At 38.8% G+C, this 17,494-nt stretch overlaps 1 protein-coding gene across 5 annotated transcripts in view; it reads left to right on the forward strand.

Annotated features, from left to right (window-relative positions):
• ptprea (protein tyrosine phosphatase receptor type Ea) overlaps positions 1 to 17,494 on the forward strand; it is a 59,638-nt gene that overhangs the window by 8,679 nt on the left and 33,465 nt on the right. The window contains exon 1 of one of the 5 annotated variants that reach the window (XM_085284899.1): positions 2,857 to 2,877. The exons of the other annotated variants lie outside the window; for them this stretch is intronic. The gene's annotated coding sequence lies outside the window, so the exon portion shown is untranslated. Of the gene's footprint in view, positions 1 to 2,856; positions 2,878 to 17,494 lie in introns of those variants that run through there. 5 annotated transcript variants of the gene reach the window in all.

The raw sequence follows: 17,494 nt of genomic DNA on the forward strand, positions 1-17,494 counted from the left end.
TAAAGAAGCTCATTTCCTATTCATTCTTTCAAGGCTGCTGCACAGGGAGTTGTTTGTGATCATTATGTCAGTCCTTCAATATTTTCATTGTGTGTTTTCAGAAATATGATGCAGTTTGACGGCACTGGAATAACACCAGCAAACAATTTCACCCAAATACAATGGGGTAATTTAAAAGGATGGCTTATTTTCTTTGATCGCTTCACAACAACTACAGAACAACTATTTTAACACACAAGTAATTTTTTTATTAGCTGACTATGTGAAGAAAAAAAATCAGAGTCACGCTGTTATTTTATTCCTTCAGAGTCACAGCCTTTCCTGGGTTTCTTTTTAACATTGGTATGCTGAGACTTGTAAAAATTGCAAATGTGCTGATCATCACGAAGGCCTCCAGTGACAGAGACGAGCATTAATTCAATATCTGGGTTGTCAGTTTTTGTGTCGAGCTGAAAAGATGTGGAGTGTAGAACAAGGCTGGATCTCGTTCATTAAAAGCACCTTTTAACTTTTGACTTTGGGAGGCTGGATAGTGTCGAGGCTTCTTCTTTTTTTGACTATGATGATTGTGTTGAAATGAGTTTCAGCAGTTCGATGCTGCAGTGAAACAACAGTCAGGGGTTAGCCAACATGTAGTGTGTGCTGATAAGCATGAAGCATGTGCTATATTTTCACTCCAGCCCTTCTGTAACAATTCTACAGGGTAATATAATCACTGGTCTGCTCCTCAAAAATGTGCTTATAGCTGTTTGAGGTGTTATCACATGAGATGTTTTCCATTAGAAAATAAATCACCAGTTTGCAAAGGCATCAATAATAATTTAGATGTGAGAGTATAGAAGGCATCGTGCTCTAGGGGGTAGTTTGCATTGATTCATCTATGTAAGAAAATACGTGCCATGACATGACTTTGTCCCACTGACCTTCAGCTATGGAAATCTAATCTATAACTGCTGAAACATTTAGACTTTAGAGTGTTTTGAATGACTTGCAGCTCATAATTCCATGTCTATTCTCTTGATTTGTATCCAGAAAGATTTTTATGCTAATGAGCAAAACTGTGCCGTACTGTCTGTGTCTGATCATTGCAACATTTGGTCATGCAGTATGTTTTCCCACTGGGAAAGCACACTGTCAACAATAACACTCCCCCAAACGCTGCCAAAGCTTTTTTGTGCTCAGTCACAGACAAAGCCACATCTACACCATTTGCTTACAATGAAAGGACATTTGTTTTTCATAATTACTGTCAGCTTCGATGCCAAGTGAGATACAAAAGTGGAGACAAGCCACAGAACCACAAATCGCATCGCTGTAAAAGTTAAGAATCTAATTTAAAAATGTTTATTCGTGATATTATAAAACTATAACTGGTTATTTTGACTTCTACTCATTATTTTCAATCAGCAGGTTAACTGTTGTGTTTAAGCTAAATATCTGTTATTTTTAAATGCTGGGTACCTAAAATAAACATTGGGTTACATTATAAACTTTACAAAAAGTAGCTATATCTCACAAATGATAACTTCAGTAAACACCTTCTTTATACATTTATATGCTCAATAAAAAGTCTTTTTCATACAACATGATGTTTATTTTGTAACTTACAATTAAAAGTTACAATAAAATAGAAAGAAGAATATGATTCAGGGTATGTGGCTACCTTTACAAGTTGCTACCAGTTGGCCAGGCAATGTGATGTGTTTCAGAATTACATTGCCTGGCCAAGTGGTAGCAACCTATTAAGGTAGCCACACACCAGAATAAAGATTTAATATTATACGAAGTAAAGAATGCATCTTGCTAACAATTCAGCTACCAAGTGCTACAGTCAGTCAAATGTTTGCATCCAAATGTGGTGGGCAACAGTCAAATAGCTAAACTCAGGGCTTCAGAATGTTGGTACACAAAATACAAATTACAATGTGACTTTGTCTTTTAGATCATGCCTCCGATGTTTATTGATATAAAACAGAAAAATGGAAAGAGGATCTGCAAAGCCTCAAAGAGGAGAAGCTAGAAAGAGCAAATGTTTGACCTTTTTGCTTAAAATATGATTCAGTTTGTTAACTGATCGCTAAAATGGTTGCTGATTCAGTGTCTTGATTGGTAGATTAGATAGTTATTTCAGCTCTGTCTGCACCTTTTCTCAAAAAGATGTTTTTTTGTGAGAATAAAAAACAAAACAACACTATGTTGGTGTATTTTTTTTCATATGTCATTAGTTTAAATACATTCTGTTGGCTAGGAAAAGCATGCTTTTATTCTGAAAAAATCTGTTGTATGGAAAGTAAAACTAAGGCATCCCCCTCTAATGACATTTCATCATTTTCAAAAAATGCATATCGTATTCCAGAGCCAACAACTTGGATGTAAAGGAAATGCTTTTCATTTGCTCTAGAGCTGATAACAACCTCACTCACTGATGCACTACAAGCCCTGGAGATACAGTGATTGCAACATATGGTGATAATAAGTGAGCAATGCGTGCTAGCAGACTGCTTCCTCCTGTATTTGGCGGCTTGCTTTCGTGGCCTGCCTGTTTCATAATGTCTCATAGAGCTAGATAGTTGTGTGGCAGTTAACAGGGAGCAGGGATCACAGTCAGTCATCAAAAAGCAGAGTGGTTTCTCTCATGGAGAATCATGGCAAGGAGTAAAATGAGGTTGGAGATCAGGGTGATCATAATAATGATGTGTCTCAGGGCCGAGTTTCACAGTGAGTCTCTTTGTGGGCCAAGCCTAGTCAGTGGGTGGCTCTTCACACAAACGTCTATTTTACCGCTGGTGAACTGAGGATTGTTCGAAACTTCTTCCTCCCCACGTTCATTCTCTCTGCATCTGGAGACTAAGCAAAAGACAAATATACACCATAGGGGTATGTATTTTTAATGCTGCTACGCTATATGGCCTAGTTTTGCAAAATAACAAATTTGTTATTCGGCTGCAAATGTCATTCGTCCTACTTGAAAACACGACCTCATTTATGCTTCACAGTTTATATTATTTTCCCTGGGGATGTTTGTGGCTTAAATGCATTAAAAGAAGTGGAAAAGGGTGTTTGTTTGCTTTTCATCATTGTTATACCACTCTATTGTTTTAGATATTGAACATATGGATTTTATCTAATATTTGTTTCCTTGTTTCCTACATTCAGCAGTTAGGCTTTTTATCAAAACAGTTTGGCAGTAGTGGGTGACACATGGCTGGCATTAGAGAGGGAAATGCGCTCCGTTGCAGAGAGAGGGGCTCAACAAGGAGACAGGAAAGGATTTGATCATCAGATCTGTCTTCCCTTGAGAGGGAAAACGCCTTGCTCTCTGAACATACTGAGAAACCCCCTCATTTGCAGTCTTTTATGACTGCCTACTGTAAGATGAGGAGGAAGACAAGAGAGGCTAGGACTGCTGGTTTTCTTTGAAGCACAGCATGCCATCAAAGAAATGCTAACCTTTTTTGCATTGCTGCGGTGTTTATTTGCTGGGCCGAATCTGATACGAGGTAAATGTTGAGTCTGTTGTGTGCTGAGCAGCATTTTGAACCAAATCTGACACATGCGCTCTGAGCCATCAGTGATGTCTGTCCAACTTGGCTAAATTACAAGAGGAAATAAATAAAAAGAGCTCTGTACTTCTGCCAGTTCATCGCTGTACTATCGCATCCAGCAGCTGGGCCACAGCAGGGGACTAGTTAGCTGCTTAGTTAGCCATAGAGATGCCTTCAGCTTCATTGCAAAAGCTCATTAGTGCAGACTAGTTGGAGTCCATTTTCATCATGTTCAGCTTGAGTGGCACACTGTTTCTCATGTGTAGCTGCACCAGCAGGTGTTTGGTCCTTCGGCGCTTGTGCACTTTAATCCTGTAAAAAAGCCAAAACTCCTACATATCTGCTTGGTTGTTTTTCATTAGTGCACTTCCAGTAGCTTGATACTTCTGGCTACCAGAAATATCAAGCTACTGGAAACGTTAGCGTGGTAATCAAGGTGAAGCAGAGGGTTGTTTTTATAGTCTCCCCACCCTTGTCGTTACTACCATACCGGTGTGGGGTCTGATATAAAATCCTACATGCTCCAGGCCACACATTTCATCCTGCATTCCTGTGTCTGTAATTGATTCTTGTCAAAATATGGAAGGGGGTTGGGTGTACGCTGTGAAGGGAAATGAAGACGCAGAGAGAAAGAAAATAGGGAGTGGATGCACATTTGACATCATACAACAAGCCCAAGCTGGGGAAGATGAAATTTATGGAGCTATGGTAACTGGTGCCAAAATGCATCCCCCAATGATAAAGAGGAATTTTTAACACATCTTTCATTTGCATATGTCCAATTAGGTTTCCTTTAAATCCTGCTGGGGTGATGTCAACGGGGGGTTTCTGTTTCCGGGTTCCCTCCCCCAGAGACGTCATGGGGATGCCAGCCTTTTCACATTTTGATCCTGAATTCATTTCTGTGGGGTTTTTTTTGGGAGAATTATGTATACAGTTAGTTAGCACTTGGCAAATCTACATATGCCCCATAAGCATTTTTATAAGGAACCAATTTTGACGTCTTTATTGCACAAAAAGCACAAATATTTGCTTTTAAATGTGAAGAGTTGCAACTTTCCCTGTTCTAAATTTGACATTACAGTAGTTTGATTGCTGAGAAATCAAAATAAGAAATCGAACAACCTCTTTTTCACACATGAACTTTCAGTTTTGGTTTAGGTGATAGTTCTGGCAAGACGATGTGCAGGAAACTGCGCACACAACATTGCTTTCTCACTGGTAATTCAACTGATAATTAATTATTGTGTTCAGTTGGCTTACACGCACTCTTTGGTGCTGGGGAGCTTGCAGATTGAAGACCGTTTGATGTCCAATCAAACCTCACGTGACATTTGCTTTCTCACATCTTCACACCTCAGCACCTCTGTTGGGTGACATCTAGAATAGTTCAGGGCTGCAGTCCGTATTTGAAAATGGCATATGCTGGTCTCTCTAAAGTTTAGAGAGTTTAATTGTCACTCACACTTCCAAATTACATTGTTTAAGGAGACTAAATATGTCATAATTACACACAGTTTTGCTGTCTGGATTTACTAATATGCAGTAAATATATTCTACTGTGGGCCCTTATCACTAGACTTTCTTTCACTTTTGCACACCCAGTTTGTCAAGTATAGATGAGATATCTGTAGCACATCATCTATCTCACTCTCAAACACACTGCATATCATTAGAAGACGGTTAAAGTTGCTGATTCAGGCATTTGCTTTTAAAAAAAACAAAAAAACCCTTTTTCATTCAAGGAAATGATGCCCCCTACTGTATTCATTGAAATGTTAATTCAGGCGCAGTGGATTACAGAATTGATTAATTTGTATTTTATTTCTAGTGAAAGATGTTGCAATAGTAAAACTTTCTCTTAAGGGCTTCAACTGCATTTTATCATTGAAATCAGCATTGATCTGTTTCTATAGAAACCGACTATTAAAACGTGTTCAAATTGTTGTTCTGGAGCAGAGGAGAACTTGATTAGCAGGGGCATGTTTTACTTTCAACCTCTGGGTTCTCACAAGAAATGATTTTTTTCTATATCTGCATTCCCCAGTGTGTAGCACTGAGAGGATTTCCCTTTCCAATTTAAACAAAGGGTTTTGTTCACATCTCATTTATACACAATCAAATTTTGAACTTTCAGATAAACTCATAGTCGAGCTACAAAATAATAACACAAATATACAGATCTGATATTTACGATTAAATTGCTAAAAGTTCAGAATGCAACAAAAATGGATCGTTTTGCTAAGCCTTGCCTGAATAATTGTCACTTTTCAAGCTTCTGTGATGATTTGCACAAAACGTTAGAAATGCTGTGTCCTTGATTCCTTACAAGAGTAAACAAAAGCCGGCCTCTCATCTCTGGTTTGCTCTAAAGCTAAACAGTGATTCCACTCAATAAGAGGACGGTGAGATTGTCGGCTTCTAAATGGCAGTCATTGAGAATTCCTGTTGCGCTGCCATTTGTGATGGTTTTTGCATTGTCACCAAAGATGCGTCTAATTAAAGCAAGCCACATTAACCAGAGTAATTGCATTTTTTTCTCGCTGTTAATGTGTCTGCGCATGAATTGGAGTGAAACGGTTGCCGGATTGGTTTACATAAGCTATATTTTTGCACAAAGAATAAAAAGGCTGTGGGTTTTTATTGTAATGAAACAATTAGATTCTATCAGAAGGCAGATTTTTAAAAATTCAGTAATTAAAACACTGTTAGCTGAGTTCAGTTTACAATAATGTGCAGTGTGATTACAGTTACCCATTTGTCTCCTTTTTATAAAAGTTACAGGGAAGTGTCAGGAACAGGAAAATAAAGCTGGAGTGAATTCTGACAGCCTCTCTGAGTCACATCAGCTGATTGGCAGCCACCCTGATGTCATTTGTTTTTGTGGGGCAAGGACAGGTCACACTGACTGATCTGTATTCCCTCTTTCTTTCCTTCTTTTTGTCTCTCTCTGTCTGTTTCTGAGATTGTCTCACTTCCCTCTTTACCTCCTCAGGCTTTAGATTTTCATGCCTTTTTTTGTACCAACTCCCTCTGATACCCTTTGTATCTCCACTTTGTTTCCTTCTATCTTGTGTCTTCCACTGAAACAACGCCTTTTAGTTTGAGTGAAAGAATGCTAATGAAGTCCCAGATATTAGAACAAGAGTTTGTTTTAATGCTAGAGATTATCCTGTTCCCAGTTCCCTCTTCTTACATGTCTCTTTGAAGCCATAAGAAAGGAAAATGGGTGCTGTTTATGCCAGAACAACACAATACTTTGTAAAGGCGACCTTTGTGTCATTTATATTTCTGAGCTTTAAAGATGTAGAAAAGTAAACAACTGCGTTACGACACTGTAATCAGCTTCAGCGTTTAAATTTGTGGTTCAGTTTATTAGAACTGAGGATAAAATTCTTGGACTTTTTTGTGGGAGGCTAATAAATAATGCATCAGAAGCATGACTGCAATCACAATAGCCAAAATGGGTGGGCTGTCATCACAAGATATGTGATGATGTCTAGACAGACGGGTGCCATTTGTATCAAAGCTAAGTGGTCCTGCAAAGATGTGTTGTGTTAATACTAAATCTGTTTCCACTACAGCGTCATGTTGTAATAAAACATCTTCAAAGGGTAGGCTGATAATTTAACTTGTTTTACAACGGCAAGCTGCACTAATAGGCTAATTGTAGTTAGGTCATCAATCGATCTGACAAATCTTGTCTGATACTAGTGGATTTTGGGAGATCTTGGGTCTCTCTATGAGCTGCCAGTTCTGCCGCTTGTCTAATCACTCCTGACCCTATTAGAAATGAGTCTCTCTTTGTTACTGTGCGGTACTGTCAGTTCTAGGAGAACAAAAAGTGCCATTGTCTGTCATTGCCCTTGCTGGGATAGAAGTAATCTGTGGCAGTTGAGCTGCCTCAGGATTGTTATAATCCAGATTCAGTATTAATGACAGTCTAATCCGTGCATTTTTGACCCTCCAGAGAGGCTGACATGGCATCTCTGTTGTTATTTGCTTGTGTAATGTCACTAATTCTAAAAATGGAGGGGGCTTGCTTTCAGCTTATGTCATTTGGCAAGCGTTACTCTGTTCAGATTTTTGTACCGCCAAGATGCTGCACTTGCCGATACCGACAGACAATGCACCTCTATGTTGTTGCTGGATTTGCCAGATATATCCATAGATTCACTTTGAATTTTAGCAGCTTTGAGAAATGCTTCATGTCCTTGGTTTTCTTCCATTCCTGAAAATATTCCAGCATGAGACCCATGTGCCTGAAAAACATTAATTGTACCCCGTAGCACCACGGGGTGTGTTTGCTCACCCATGCACAATGTGCATTGAGGGCAAATGACATGAATGGTAAAATAGTGCTCCTCTTCATCAGAATGCACTCAGAAGGGGGCTCTTTTGCTTTTTGTTCATCACAAAGGGATTCAGAGATAGATGAGAAGATGTGTGCGAAATCCATCACACAGCTCCTAGCTTGGCACAGTGATCAGTAACCCCCCCCTCCAACCAGAATCCCTCCTACACTTTCTTATCTTCTGTTCTCAGAGCTGTGCACGTGGGGCCTTTTGTTTACAGCTCTTCGCAACGATTCACACCAGTAATCCCTGTGACAGATAGCATGACTGTCTGACAAGCCCGCAACCTATAACATCCTATTTAATAAAGCCAAGACTGATGACTGGGTACAACTTAGTAATAACACTGTGCCTAGCCACAATATGTTTTCACGTTGGTATTCATAAAAACGGCTTTCCACACTTAAAATTGAGAATAAAAGGTCATATTTAACCTATTTTTTTTTGTTAAACTCCACTAAAGCATATTTTCATGATTCAAAATAACCCGTTTACCCTTTAAGGGAACCATTGACCAAATTAAGCTATCCACACGCAGTAATGTTAAAGAGCGCAATGAACAAAAAGAATGCCTGAACAGAGCGTTCAAAGCAGTATGAAGACTGAGTTAGCTCACGACGATCACGTCTACATTATTTTAAACTTTGGCTGTTTTTATTACGAGCATCCAACAACAACAAGTCTCCCTTAATCAAATAAATGGCATTTTTACTCGACTCAAAACCTGCAACCACAAAAACTGTCCATGCACTAGAAAATGAAACGCACACTGAACTGCACTGTATTCTACATGAAACACAGCAAACAAATGAGCTCATGTTCTTGCTGTCAGGAAGTGAACCTCAAGCTTCTGTGGTGCTTGTATAAAGAGTGTCTGCACTCACCACATACTGCCTTTTTTGTTTCTGGAAATGGTTTAGAGGGTGAGGGCGGCATGCAGCACTGACCAGGCCTGGAATCAAACCAAGACCACTGCAGTAAGGAGACGACCAATACCACTGAGTTCACTCATTTATTGTGCTGTAAAAATCAAAGTATTGTGTTATATTTCTGATAATATTAAGACGTTTTTAATCGGTGGAAGCTCGGTGGAAGCATAATACTTTGTGACATGATAAGTACTGTGAAAAATGTCATTAAGTGGGACTGTACTTCACTAGGAGTACACAATATGAAGGCTCTCGATATGTTTATTACTAGGAAACATTCCAGTTTACTGACAACAACACCAGTGTTTCATAGCAGGAATGTTCCAGCCTTGTGAATAATCTCTTTAGAAGTCAGCGGAAAGCACACTAGAAATGAAAGTACACATTTGATGATAGACTGTAAATAAATAATGAACAGCACCAGACAAATAAATCACTATACTGGAAATAAATCTCATTGGTCAGTGTGTCTGAGCTTGTTTATCAGTTTAATCTTCTGAATTTATCGCAGCAATATCACAGCAAAGCCTTTAAAAATGTAGCATTATCTTGAATCAGCAGTCTTGGGTTTTATGAGGAGGAAATCAATGGTGTCGCAGCTCGAGTGTGACTTGCCATCCATCAGTCTGCAGGCTGACTGGAGCAGCTAATGTAGCTGATATGCTGAATGGCCAATTTCCTGTTACCTGTTAAAGAGGGTACAGCAGCCCCTCTCCCACCTCTTTGTTTCCCTGTAGGTCACTGCAACACAGATAAAAAAAACAGCATAAAGTAACATGCCGTGGCTTTGCATCTGTAATCTGAGCATCTGTATGATTTGCAATCCAAGAAGAAATCCTATTTCTGATATTAATTAAGTTGTGGCAACCAGTAAATGCTATACCCTGAAGAACTAGGCCGAAATCTCTCAGGTCTGTTTGGGATATCAGGATGCAACACTATCATTATTTTTATTTTCAGGATTATTGACATTGTGGTCCATGCATCCTGCATATTTGATCTGCTAGTCCTCGAGGCTGGGGCAGATCTCCTCCTACACGTTTCATGTTGCATGTCAAGTGATCACACTACAGAACATTTACATCACTCCTTCCTGGAAGGAGAGTAGGGTGGGGGATGCAAGGTTATCTCCGTCTGATGACTAGATTGCAATATTTACTTGTGCTTTGCTCGAAACCAGATCAGCTGATTTGATGCTTTTGAAGAAAAAGATTCAAAGAGGTTTCAGAACTTTTTTTCAGGCTACTCATTGCTCCTGAGTGCATTGAACGTTATCCTGCAAATCATCCATATCCTGTTGACTTAGATTTCCAGGATGTTCTTTCCATCATCTCCTACTTCCTGTCTGAAAACACACTTTGGTTAGGACCATATAGGGGTGTCCAGCTGTTGCATGGTGATCCCACAGTTGACTTGAGTGCTTTTAAGTTTGCAGGTTATTACACCATGCTTTCCACAGCTGTTCTTTCATCTTTTTAGCTTAGACAGAGGAAAGATGGGCCACATCCAGAAGAGGCCAATTAGATCAATCGGTATCCAAGCAGGAAATCATTTAAGTGCCTATGAGCAGAACCTTTTATATAAACAATCGATCACATTATATAAAACTTTACTTTAAAAAGTTTAAGCGTTCTTGTGGCATTGGTTTAACTGCAGCAGACAGCTTTTTTTCACCCAGATTGCAGTAATAAACTGAATATTTGCACCCACTTGGTAACACGAAGTGTACTAACTTGAATGGCCAGTTGAGTCTGTCTCCAAAAGCATAGCAAACCCAAATGACGTCCATGTTTGTAGAAAAGCCAGAAAAAATGTTTGCACACAGTCTATATATGCTCATTGCTAAGAAAGCTTACAATATGTTCATTACTTCTAAAACCATGATGACTTTGGCTGTAACGCTAAACTAGATGCTACAAAAAATGTACAAGCTGTTATATACAGCCTTTGTATGCAGCCTGTATACACGGTGAACATTGTGCAGTATGTAGCAGCTAAAAGTCAAGCTATTTTTTCCTTCTGAGGTAAGTGGATCATTATGATGAAACGTCTGTAAATTTTAAACCCCTAGGATTTTGCTTGTGTGTATTGGAACAATTTAGCCTTTTTTTTTGTCACTCGTCTGGTATTTTTTAACTCGATTTTATTACAACATGAGTAATCTTAGACAACTAATTCTTGGCCTATGACTGTGTGGCACACCCACAAATAAATATTACTGTCATAGCTCAAAAGTACACAGTTTTATTGAGCTATTCGGTTTTATAACGTGGCTTCATATGCTGTACAGCTGAGCCAATGCTGAGGCAGAGATGTGTTAGTTTAGTCAGTGTTTTTACACTCAACAGTCACTCAAAGCTGAACCAATAATGGCTCTAGCGCTTTTCCTCCCCATGTTCTTTTATGTTCCTTCATCTGATTGGCCATTCTGTCTCTTCTTTCAACCTCACTCTTTTTAGTTCTCACAGTCCAGCTAATTTTACACACCCCCACCCACTTTTTGCTGTAAACCACAGTTCACACACAGGATATGATCTGTTGTTTCTCTTCCTGCTTGTGGACTGCAGGTTTTCTGAGTCGGCTGCATACAATGACAGTGATGTGATGCTTGGGGAGTACTCCTGACCAGTGGTCAAAAGAGTTAGTTTTACACCACAAGCTGGACAGTGGTGTTGAGGTTTTGGATAGGATTATGTACGTGCACACCACATCAAGAATGTACCTTTCACTAGTTTTGTGAAAGGTATTCTAGACATGCAGCAGATTAGATATAAATATAGCACTTGTGCCTCTTACTAATCATTTAAAAGACTTTTACAAGGCTCACGTACACTCTCATATGGTTTTCCCCCCCGCAGTAACCACAGATGATTACATAAGATTTTTTTTTTTTTTTTTTAAATTTAATTAAAAATAGTGACTAGTTATTCTTTTGAGACTTTCTTTACTGGATACTTTGATTTGATTTGATCCATATCTTTATGTTGGCATCTGATAGACAGCCTGAACTATGTTTTTTTTCCCCCTTTTTCAGTAGCAACAGTGTAAAGTGGATAAATGAACAGTTATTGTTATATATTAAATCACAGCTAGACATTTTAAAAATTCCTTCCCACTCCCTATTTTTGGCAGTTTTCTTGCGAAAAACGTGTAGGCGTTGGTGGTTTTTTTCCTCTCTAGCATGTGAAACATCTCAGTTCCCAGACAAGGTTGCGCAGATAGACATGACTTGTGGCTTTTGTGCTGTAGCCAGATATATATACCGTTATATATATATACACACACACACACACACACACACACACACACACACACACACACACACACACACACACATATATAGCATGAGAAATCCTCAAGAGTTTTTTTCCTCCCTTGTGTAGGTGTATATGTTTCTTACATGCCCTATAATGTCAGTCTACTGTTCACGGTTGTTTTGGCTTTGTCTGTACTAGAAGATGGTTTGTAGATGCCTGTGTGTGGCGATGTGTTTGCTCCCTCTCGTGCTGGAATACCACTGTTTCTCTGTTTCTCATGAATATTTACCACTTGGGGTTCACGGAGTTTATATTTTGCAGGGAATTCTCAGCTGGGATCTTGTATAATCTTAACCCAGTTCTGTCTGAGGTGCTCCCAGGCTCCTGGGAGAGCAACTTTGGGAAGGATGTGAGAGGAGGAAGGGAAGACAGACACTGCCACTGTGGCGATGTGTGTCGGATTATTGGATAGAAGGCTGAATAATAACTGTTTTTACATGCTGTACTTATAATGAACTGAGGATTTGTAAAGGTTTTTTGGGCAGCTGTTATGTCTGTCACGTTGTGTCTGGGTTGTGTGACTGAAAATTTGGTTGACAGGCTGTCCAGACTGATCCTTTTTTTCTTTTCTTTTTTTTTGCTGTTACAGACGGGCTAAATGCACAATTCAATCCATAATTTAAGGTGCTTAGGCGAATGAAATACAATTAAAAAGAGTCATATAAACAGTTTGCTCATTTAAAACGTAAATTTTACTCACAGATGTGTCTGTGTGTATATGTGCATATGTGTGTACACACAGTCACCGGCCACTTTATTAGGTACACATATTAAATGGCTTGTTAAGGATAATGCAAATCTCTTATTAGCCAATCATGTGACAGCAACTCAATGCTTTTAGGCATGTAGACATGGTCAAGAAGACACACACACACACACACACTATATACACACACACACACATATATATATATATATATATATATATATATATATATATATATATATATATATATATATATATATATATATATATATATATATATATATATATATATATATATATATATATATATATATATAGTGCCTATTCTCTCAGCTTAGAACAGGAAAACTGAGGCACCACAGAATTATTGATTTGTATTACAGTTCTAGTTTCATTTTGACTTTTTGTTTTACATTTTGTTTAGTTTCAGTTAAGTCTCAATGAACGTGCCCATCAGCACCTCATCTGGCGAGCTGTGATAACAAATTTGACCTGACTCCTTGTTTCCTCCTATCACAAAATCCTTTCAGTTCTCTTTTTTTTTTTTCACATTAAATTTGTCTTTTTATTCTAGTTGAATAAAAGTTTTTTCCTCATCGAATTTTAGTTTTTTCATATTTTTTAGTTAACATTACTCCACAGTCACCAAATAGAGAAGGGGAAACTTTGATCTACCCTATGTAAAAAGCCAGATACAGTTATTAGGTTTCATCCATTGATTGTGTTTTCTTTGTTAGGGCAAAGCATCCAATAGATGCTCAGAAATTTCTCTAAAAACAAACAACGTATGTCATTGTGAAACTAATTTGATTAGAAATATCTTAAATTAATATCTGAAAGGACACCAAAGATCTCCACAGAAATCAAAGGAAAAATGAATTAGCGGTCGTGACCCATATCTCAACAAAGTATGCTGTATTTTCTTTCAGTTCTGTCTGATTTTGGTTTCTGTGTGCATTTTGGCATTTCATATTTACATTCACTTATGTCCCTTTCTTTCTAATGTGGGACCCAAATAAAAGGTTTAAATGAAGGGATAATCATTCATGAAGTGGAAAATCTGGGCAGACCAAACACACAGGGTTAGTGTTAGTTTCTGCTAAAGGTGGCCTTGCTTCAGCGAATCCTCATCTTGCAAATAACCTATTTTCTGCTATATTAAGTTCAGCTTTAAGTTCATTGTTTCCATCTCACCCCACAGATGCTCAATTGTTCTGAGCTCTGGGTAATTTAGTGCCCTATCACGGTATTGATTATCGATCTGAGAGAGCCACAGGTGCGTATTAAATCAGAGTTCTCATTTAGCTGTCCACTAAATAAATATCAGTATCAATGTGGTCATCCACAGTCTGTCTGTAAAGGATCTAGTCCTGACTGGCCCCTTTAGGAAATTTTGAGATACTTGATTATAACTCCAAATGCCAAGTTTGGAAGAGCTGCTATATGATCTTATCACATTCATATCCTGCTTACTTTGGCTGAGGGCCACTTACTGGTGCTCATCAAACCTGGATGCCAAGATCCACCGGTGTGTTTGGAAGTGACACAGACAGGCGAGGGAGTATCGGATAACAAAATCACACTCTTCATTCCTGCCTGACCTCTTGCTCTGGATTATTAAGGCAACAGTGTGGTGACGGCTAATCAGGGACACGGCTCCATTCATAACAGATCAGAGAGCTGGCACACATGCTTTTATTTCTGAAGTGCCATTCATTATCGTTTCTGCTGCTGCAGTTCTCATAAAGGCTGATTTTAGTCCCTTTCAAGTTTGACTCTAAACACCATAAATCACAGTGCACCTTGCCACTCTTCTCACTTTTACATTTCTATAACACTTTGTAAAACAGCTGCTAAACTGCTCTCATCTCCTATAGGCCTTAACTTTTAAAGTTTACCACCGTCTTTTAATAATTTCCATTATGTAGCACTTAGAAAATACTCAAAGCGTCAGGGCTCTGTATGCAGGCGGATGGAGAGGTGGATCCAAATGCAGGACTCAGACACTAAATTGAAACTCAAAAACGTCAGCTTTATTGCTGGTGACAAAACATGAACTGACACTGAATCACTAGAAACTGAAACACACAGGCAAGTCTGATGGCATGACACAACACTGAGCACAGGAAAAAACAGGGCTAATATACACAGGGTGGTAATCAGGGAATGGGCAACAGGAGGGAGACACAGCTGGGAGAAATTGGACTAACGAGACAGGGGAGCAGTAGAACTGAACACACTCAAATGAGACACAGACCTTCACAATAAAACAGGAAACAAGAAACCACTAAACAAAGACGCAGACAGAGAGGCAGACAGAATATAACACATGCAACTCAAACTATACATGAAACAACAAATCCTTAAACATGGATAAACAGAAACATGAAAATCATCATCATCATCATCATCATCATCATCATCACCACAAGCACTACAAGAGAATAAGAAAACAATCCATAATGCAAAAACACACCAAAATAACTGAAACACAGATTCATCATAAAACCCAACAAAGCATCAGAGAAACATAAAGAACAATCCATCATTCAAAAATGAACCAAAACATAACAACTCAAAATACTGGGTCAAACTGACCCAGAACCGTGACACAAAGGTCATATTTTCCTTATTGCTTGGAAATGAATCAGTCTGTATCAGTCTTTGGGAAAGTTGTGAACTGTTCATAGAGGCTTTGTGTTTTTGGAAGTGACACATAGTGGCAGGTCAGAGAGGACTTTTGTGCTGGACTGATGCTGGGGCCCGATAGCAGCTAGGGTGAAGTGACATCTCTCTCCTCTCTCATTCTATGTGTATGTGTGTGTGTGTGTGTGTGTGTGTGTGTGTGTGTGTGTGATGGGAGTAGCTGCCCGCAGAGCTTATCTCTATAATTGGATTTGTGTTAGTGTATTCGGAAATCTCAGTGTGATGCTCTAATCTGATTGACCACAACCCTGGAGAGGTAGATGAGTCAAAGATGTCTGCTACATACATATTGGTGTCCATCTGTGTTTGACCTGCTGTTTGTCACCTTGGTTCTATTTGGGTTGAACTTAACAGGCTTTGGCAGGGAAAATGACAGCTGTATGCGAGATTTGGTGCAGAGCTGTAAATCTTACACCTGCAGGAAAAGCACATATGTTGCACTTGCACAATCTGTTCCTCGCTGAGATGAACATCAGAGTGGAAGATGATTTTTTTTATTAAGTTTCTTTTCTATATATATTCCTGTTTGACTATAGTTTTAACTCTATTTGCTTTTAATCCCAGTAGCCGAGCTGTTGTTTGCGTATCTTTGTGGAACACATGACCTTTTGGCTGTGTTTACTTATAATGCATATTGAGCTCAGAATGTATTTTATACCCCTCTAGGTGTGCAAATGATTTCGTACCCTAGCATATTTTATCTGACAAGTACGACTGATTATTTATGGGCTGTTTTATCGCATGCGCTGTTTGACGAAGTGAGAGCTGTATGCAGTCATCACGGACAACCTGGCTTGCTAAATACAATTGGTTATATTGGTCTTGCTTTAGTTTAAATGATATTTATTTTGCAGCTGTAGTGGAGAACAAGACATTTTTTTTAAATAACAATAATAAAATGTGCACGCACGATTGACTGACTCACTTCATCATATTTCCCCCCACCTGTCACAACTATGCATACTTTGCCTTTTTCATGTGCCCCGTAAGAGATTGAGTTAAATATTGTATCTGACACAAAATTTTTGATGTATTACTGCTTTTCACAGTAATTCAGTTTTACACGTACAAAGTTGTACACGTTTGTATTCTGCTTTTAGCAGCTTTCACGGTTTGCAGTCCTTTGCTCTCAGTGATGCACTGCATCTGATTGCATTACAGGAAGGTTCTTCTATTATTCAACAGTTTTCTTGATCTGGCTCCACACTGTCAGACCTTATATTATTTATTTATGCACTTTGAGACGATATGAGATTTAAAGCAGTCTCTCATGGTGCTTCCCAGGAACTTTGTTATAATCTAAAACTATATTGTGCAAACTTAACAATATGATATTTCCTTTTTGGGGGTGGAATTTGGTTTCTGTTCCACTTTGTCCTTCCTGAATCTGGATGTTTTGGCTTGTGCTGTTATTTGATTATCATGGGAATCCTGAAGTGTGGCAATTCATTTATTACAGCAAATGTTGACTGCCTGTTTTCCAGTGGGAAAGGGCAGAACAAGGATAGGGCTTTAGGAGATGTTTCTATTAGTTTATTGTAACAGCCAGAGAGAGGGAGAGAAACCCCTCCATCCGCACCTTCCTTTCGCACGGCTAGACGTGACAGTCACCATAGCAACCACTCGGCATGCATGCTCCCCATCGCTATTAAGTGAAAACTGCTGAAATCTTTTCTTTTCTTCTGTGTTTTTGTGTTTTTCTCTTTCTTTTTTAGAAATGTGATTTTTAAGAATTAAAGTTTTATCCAAGAATCCTTCAGCTGAAGGTGAAACTTTATTTATAAGGTTTCCACATAAAAAAAAGCTTCCCCCAGATTCTCAGTTAGATAAATTATGTTCCTTGTCCCCATTTCCTCACCCATCCTCCCCTCCTTCTTTATACCCTCCTTTCAGGTCTCCCATGGGTAACGGAGGGTTTTCTCACACATTCAGACTG

Source organism: Mchenga conophoros, linkage group LG8 (assembly GCF_057382185.1).
Source record: "Mchenga conophoros isolate Kocher_MC1m ecotype Shallow Benthic linkage group LG8, M_conophoros_male_GT1.1, whole genome shotgun sequence".
Lineage (NCBI taxonomy): Eukaryota > Metazoa > Chordata > Actinopteri > Cichliformes > Cichlidae > Mchenga > Mchenga conophoros.